The sequence below is a fragment of the Peromyscus maniculatus genome, chromosome X, assembly GCF_049852395.1.
Source record: "Peromyscus maniculatus bairdii isolate BWxNUB_F1_BW_parent chromosome X, HU_Pman_BW_mat_3.1, whole genome shotgun sequence".
NCBI classification, from domain to species: Eukaryota; Metazoa; Chordata; class Mammalia; order Rodentia; family Cricetidae; genus Peromyscus; species Peromyscus maniculatus.
The window spans coordinates 142,594,229-142,600,582 of NC_134875.1; positions in this window are offsets into that span (position 1 = coordinate 142,594,229).

Sequence of the window (6,354 nt, forward strand, 5' to 3'; positions counted from 1 at the left end):
GTCATTAAAGGTCTCCCAACCAAAAAAAGCCCAGGACCAGATGGTTTCAGCGCAGAATTCTACCAGATCTTCAAAGAAGAGTTAATACCAATACTCTCTAAATTGTTCCACATAATAGAAACAGAAGGAACATTACCAAACTCCTTCTATGAGGCTACAATTACCCTGATTCCTAAACCAAACAAGGATGCAACAAAGAAAGAGAACTACAGACCGATCTCCCTCATGAACATTGATGCAAAAATACTCAATAAAATACTGGCAAACAGACTCCAAGAACACATCAGAACAATTATCCACCATGATCAAGTAGGCTTCATCCCAGGGATGCAAGGGTGGTTCAACATACGAAAGTCCATCAATGTAATACACCATATAAACAAACTCAAAGAAAAAAACCACATGATCATCTCACTAGATGCAGAAAAGGCATTTGACAAAATCCAACACCCCTTCATGATAAAAGTCTTGGAGCGATCAGGAATACAGGGAACATACCTAAACATAATAAAGGCAATATATAGCAAACCAACAGCCAACATCAAATTAAATGGAGAGAAACTCAAAGCAATTCCACTAAAATCAGGAATGAGACAAGGCTGTCCACTCTCCCCATACTTATTCAATATAGTACTTGAAGTTCTAGCCAGAGCAATAAGACAACATAAGGAGATTAAGGGGATTCAAATTGGAAAGGAAGAAGTCAAGCTTTCCCTATTTGCAGACGACATGATAGTATACTTGAGTGACCCCAAAGATTCCACCCAGGAATTGATAAAGCTTATAAACACCTTCAGCAACATAGCAGGATACAAGATCAACTCAAAAAAATCAGTAGCCCTCCTATATACAATGGACAAAGAAGCTGAGAAGGCAATTAGAGATACATCACCCTTTACAATAGCCAAAAATGACATAAAATACCTTGGGGTAACACTAACCAAGCAAGTGAAGGACCTATATGACAAGAACTTTAAGTCCCTGAAAAAAGAAATTGAAGAAGATCTCAGAAAATGGAAAGATCTCCCATGCTCATGGATAGGCAGGGTTAACATAGTAAAAATGGCAATCTTACCAAAAGCAATTTACAGATTCAATGCAATCCCCATCAAAATACCAACACAATTCTTCACAGATCTGGAAAGAACAATACTCAACTTCATATGGAAAAACAAAAAACCCAGGATAGCTAAAAGAAACCTGTACAATAAAACAACTTCTGGAGGCATCACAATCTCCGACTTCAAGCTCTACTATAGAGCTACAGTAATAAAAACAGCCTGGTATTGGCATAAAAACCGACATGTGGACCAATGGAATCGAATTGAAGACCCTGACATTAACCCAAACACCTATGGACATATAATTTTTGACAAAGAAGCCAAAAATGTACAATGGAAAAAAGAAAGCATCTTCAACAAATGGTGCTGGCATAACTGGATATCAGCGTGTAGAAGGATGCAAATAGATCCATATCTGTCACCGTGCACAAAACTTAAGTCCAAGTGGATCAAAGACCTCAACATAAATCCAGCTACTCTGAACCTCCTAGAAGAGAAAGTAGGAAATAGTCTTGAACGCCTTGGCATAGGAGATCACTTCCTAAATATAACACCAGTAGCGCAGACACTGAGACAAACAATCAATCAATGGGACCTCTTGAAACTGAGAAGCTTTTGTAGAGCAAAGGATACGGTCAACAAGGCAAAGCGACAGCCTACAGAATGGGAAAAGATCTTCACCAACCCCACATCTGACAGAGGACTGATATCCAGAATATATAAGGAACTCAAGAAATTAGACATCAAAAGGACCAATAGTCCAATTGAGAAATGGGCTTTAGAACTAAACAGAGAATTCTCAACAGAGGAATCCCAAATGGCTGAAAGACATTTAAGGAATTGCTCAACTTCCCTAATCATCAGGGAAATGCAAATCAAGACAACTCTGAGATACCACCTTACGCCTGTCAGAGTAGCTAAGATCAAAAACACCTAACTTCATTCTGAACATTTACCCTTGTATCTACAGAAGAGTATCTCTTACCCCTGATCAAAGAAGCTTCTTCTTACAACAGATAGGGCTATTACAGAGATCCACAAATCAGAATTTTTTGAAATCAGAGGGTAAGTGACCGTAGGGTACTCAACTATGATTGGTATATCTATGACACAATTTTTATACCTAAAGCTCAGGAAAAATCATGGAAGAAGGAGGTGGAAAAATTATAAGAGCCAGAGAGACCAGAGGTTAAATATCAAGCAGCTCTCCAGAGAAGTGATGGGACTATAAAAAGTGTTTGACACATTCAATACGCTTTCATGATAAAATGACCTCGGAAAATTTAACCAGAGGGAACTTGAACAACTTCATAAAGAACATGTGCAGAATGGTTACAGGTGACATCACAGTGCTGAAAGAGGAAGCGGTTTCCTTTGGAGGTCAGTAACATGACTGGGATGGTGAAATGTTCCCAGTCATATTGGACACATTAATAGACATTCTGCAAACCACAACAGGCATGGAGAACAAATAAAAGCCACAAGTAGTAAGAAAGAAACTGTCTTTAATTCAAGAGCATTTTATTCTCAAAACAGAACATAAGGAATCTCAAAAAAAATACCAACCCTCCTATGACTAAGTCATACATACAAAACACAAATAATCAAACAAAAAACAAAAAAACACAGTTTTTTCTCTATACTAACAATAAACATGATGGGACTAAAATAAAAAAAAATACAAAAGCCAAAAAAGTAATAACACAAAATGTGCAGGAAATCTTGGACACCATGAAATGTCCAACCTAAGAATAATAGGGATAGAAGCAAGAGAAGAATACCAAATCAAAGGCACAGAAACTATATTCAACAAAATCATGGAAGAAAACTTTCCCAACTTAAAAAAGGAAATACCTATGGACATGCAATAAGCTTATAGAACACCAAACAGACTGTGTCCCCCCCAAATGTCCCCTCACCACATAATAATTAATCCACTAAACATACATAATGAAGAAAGAATATTTAGAGCAGCTAAGATAAAAGGCCAAGAGTCCTACGAAGGCAGACCCATCAGAATAACACCCTGCATCTCAATGGAGAATTTGAAAGCCAGAAGGACCTGGACAGATGTAATGTAGACACTAAGAGACCATGGATGCCAGTCTAGACTAACATAACCAACAAAACTTTAAAATAACCATAAACAGTGAATAAGACATTCCAAGACAAAACCAGATTTAAACAATTCCTATCCACAAATCCAGCCCTAGTGGAAGCACTAAAAGAAAATTCCAACCTAAGGAAATCAGATACACCCATGAAACACAGGCAATAGATAATCCCACAGCAGTAAATCCCAATGAAGAGAAATATACACACACTACCACCAAAAGATAACAGGAATTAATAATCACTGGTCATTAATATCCCTTAATATCAATGGTCTTAATTCACCTATAAAAAGACACAGGCTAGTAGAATGGATATGAAAGCAGACCCATCTTTCTGCTACATACAAGAAACACGACTCAATTTCAAAGATAGACATTACCTCAGAGTAAAAGGATGGGAAGTCTTTCCAATCAAATGGACTTAAGAAACAAGCTGGTATAGCTATCCTAATCTAACAAAATAGACTTGAAACTAAAATCAATCAAGAGTGATTGAGATGGGCATTACATACTCATCACAGGAATCTACCAAGATGAAGTTTCAATTCTGAACATTTATACCACAAATAAAAGGACACTCACATATGAAAAAAATTATTAAAGCTTAAATCACACATCAAACCAAACACATTAATAGTGAGAGACTTCACCACCCCACACTCAACACTGGACAGATCTGCAAAATCTAAACTTAACAGAAAAATAAGGGGCTTAACTGATGTTATGACTCAAATCGACCTAATTGATATCTACAGAACATTCCACTCTAACACAAAATACCTTCTTCTCAGCACCTGATGGAATCTTCTCTAAAATCAACCACATACGTGGTCACAAAGCAAATCTCAACAGATACAAAAAATTGGAATAACCTCCTATATTCTATCAGACCACCATGGTTTAAAGTTAGATTTCAACAACAATAAAAATTACAGAAAGCCTACAATTTCATGGAAACTGAATAATGCTCAAATGAATCACCAATGGGTTAAACAAGAAATAAGAAAGAAATTAAAGACTTCCTAGAATTCAGTGAAAATGAATGTACTACATACCCAGACTATGGGACACTATGAAAGCAGTGCTAAAGGGAAAATTCATAGCTCTAAATGCCCACATGAAGAAATTGGAGAAATCTCACATTAGTGACTTAACAGCACACCTGAAAGCTCTAGAACAAGAAAAAGCAAAGTCACACAGGAGGAATAGATGCAAGGAAATTATCAAATTAAGAGCTGAAATCAATAAAATAGAAACAAAGGGAACAATATAAAGAATAAATGAAACAAAGAGTTGTTCTTTGAGAAAACCAACAAGATAGACAAGCCCTTATCCAGATTAACCCAAAGGCAGAGAGAGAGCATCCAAATTAATAAAATGAGAAATGAAAAGGGACATGTAACAACTGACAATGAGGAAATCCAGAGAATCATCAGGTCATACTTCAAAAACCTGTACTCCACAAAATTGGAAAATCTAAATGAAACGGACAATTTTCTGGATAGGTACCACATACCGAAGTTAAATCAAGACCAGATGAACTATTTAAATAGACCAATAACCCCTAAAAAAATACAATCAATCATTAAAAGGCTCCCAACTTAAAAGACCCCAGGACCAGATGGTTTCAATTTAGAATTCTACCATATTGTCAAAGAGGCATTAATACTAATACTCTTCAAATTGTTCCACACAATAGAAACAGAAGGAATGTTACCAAACTCCTTTTATGAGGCTACTGTTACTCTGATTCACATGCCACAAAAAGATGCAATAAAGAAAGAAAATTATAGACCAATCTCCCTCATGAACATTGAAGCAAAAATAATCAATAAAATTTTGGCAAACTGACTCCAACAACACATCAAAAACATTATCCACCATGATTAAGTAGGCCTTATCTCAGAAAAGCAAAGGAGTTCAACATGGGAAAGTCTGTCAAAGTAATACACCATAAACAAACTGAAAGAAAAAAATCTACATGGTCATTTCATGAGATGCTGAAAAGGACTTTGACAAAATCCAACACTTCTCCATGATAAGGGTCTTGGAGAGATCAGGAATACAGGAAACACACCTAAACATAATAAAGGCAATTTACAGCAAGCCAACAGCCAACATCAAAGTAAATGGAGAGAAACTCAAAGCGATTCCACTAATACCAGGAACAAGACAAGGGTGTACATTATCCCCATATTAATTCAATGTAGTACTTGAAGTTCTAGCTAGAGCAATAAGACAGCAAAAGGAGATCAAGAGGATACAAATTGGAAAGGAAGAAGTCAAGCTTTCAATATTTGCAGATGATATGATAGTATACATAAGTGACCATGAAAATTCAGCCAAGGAACTCATACAGCTGATGAACATCTTCAGTAATGTGGCAGGATAGAAGATTAACTCAAAGAAAATCAGTAGCTCTGCTGTATACAATTGATAAATGGGCTGAGACAGAAGTCAGAGGAACATCACCCTTTACAATAGCCACAAATAATATAAAATACTTTGGGGTAACTCTAATTAAACAAGTGGATGACCTGTGTGACAAGAACTTTAAGTCTCTGAAGAAAGAAATTGAAGAAGATATCAGAAAATGGAAAGATCTCCCATGATCATGAATAGGCAGATTAACACAGTACAATTGGCAATCTTACCAAAAGCAATTTACAGATTCAATGCAATCCCCATCAAATTCCCAACACAATTATTCACAGACCTGGAAAGAACAATACTCAACTTCATATGGAAAAACAAAAACCCAGGATAGCCAAAAGAATCCTATACAATAAAACAACCTCTGGAGGCATCACAATCCCTGACTACAAGCTCTACTATAGAGCTACAGTAATACAAACAGTTTGGTACTGTCATAAAAACCGACATGTGGACCAATGGAACCGAACTGAAGACCCTGGCATTAATCTGCACACGTATGAACAAATGATTTTCGACAAAGAAGCCAAACCTGTAAAATAGAAGAAAGAAAGCATCTTCAACAAATGGTGCTGGCATAACTGGATGTCAACATGTAGGAGACTGCAAATAGATCCATATCTGTCACTATGCACAAAACTTAAGTCCATGTGTATCAAAGACCTCAACATAAATCCGGTTACTCTGAATCTGATTGAAGAAAAAGTAGGAAGTAGTCTTGGATGCATTGACACCAGAGATCACTT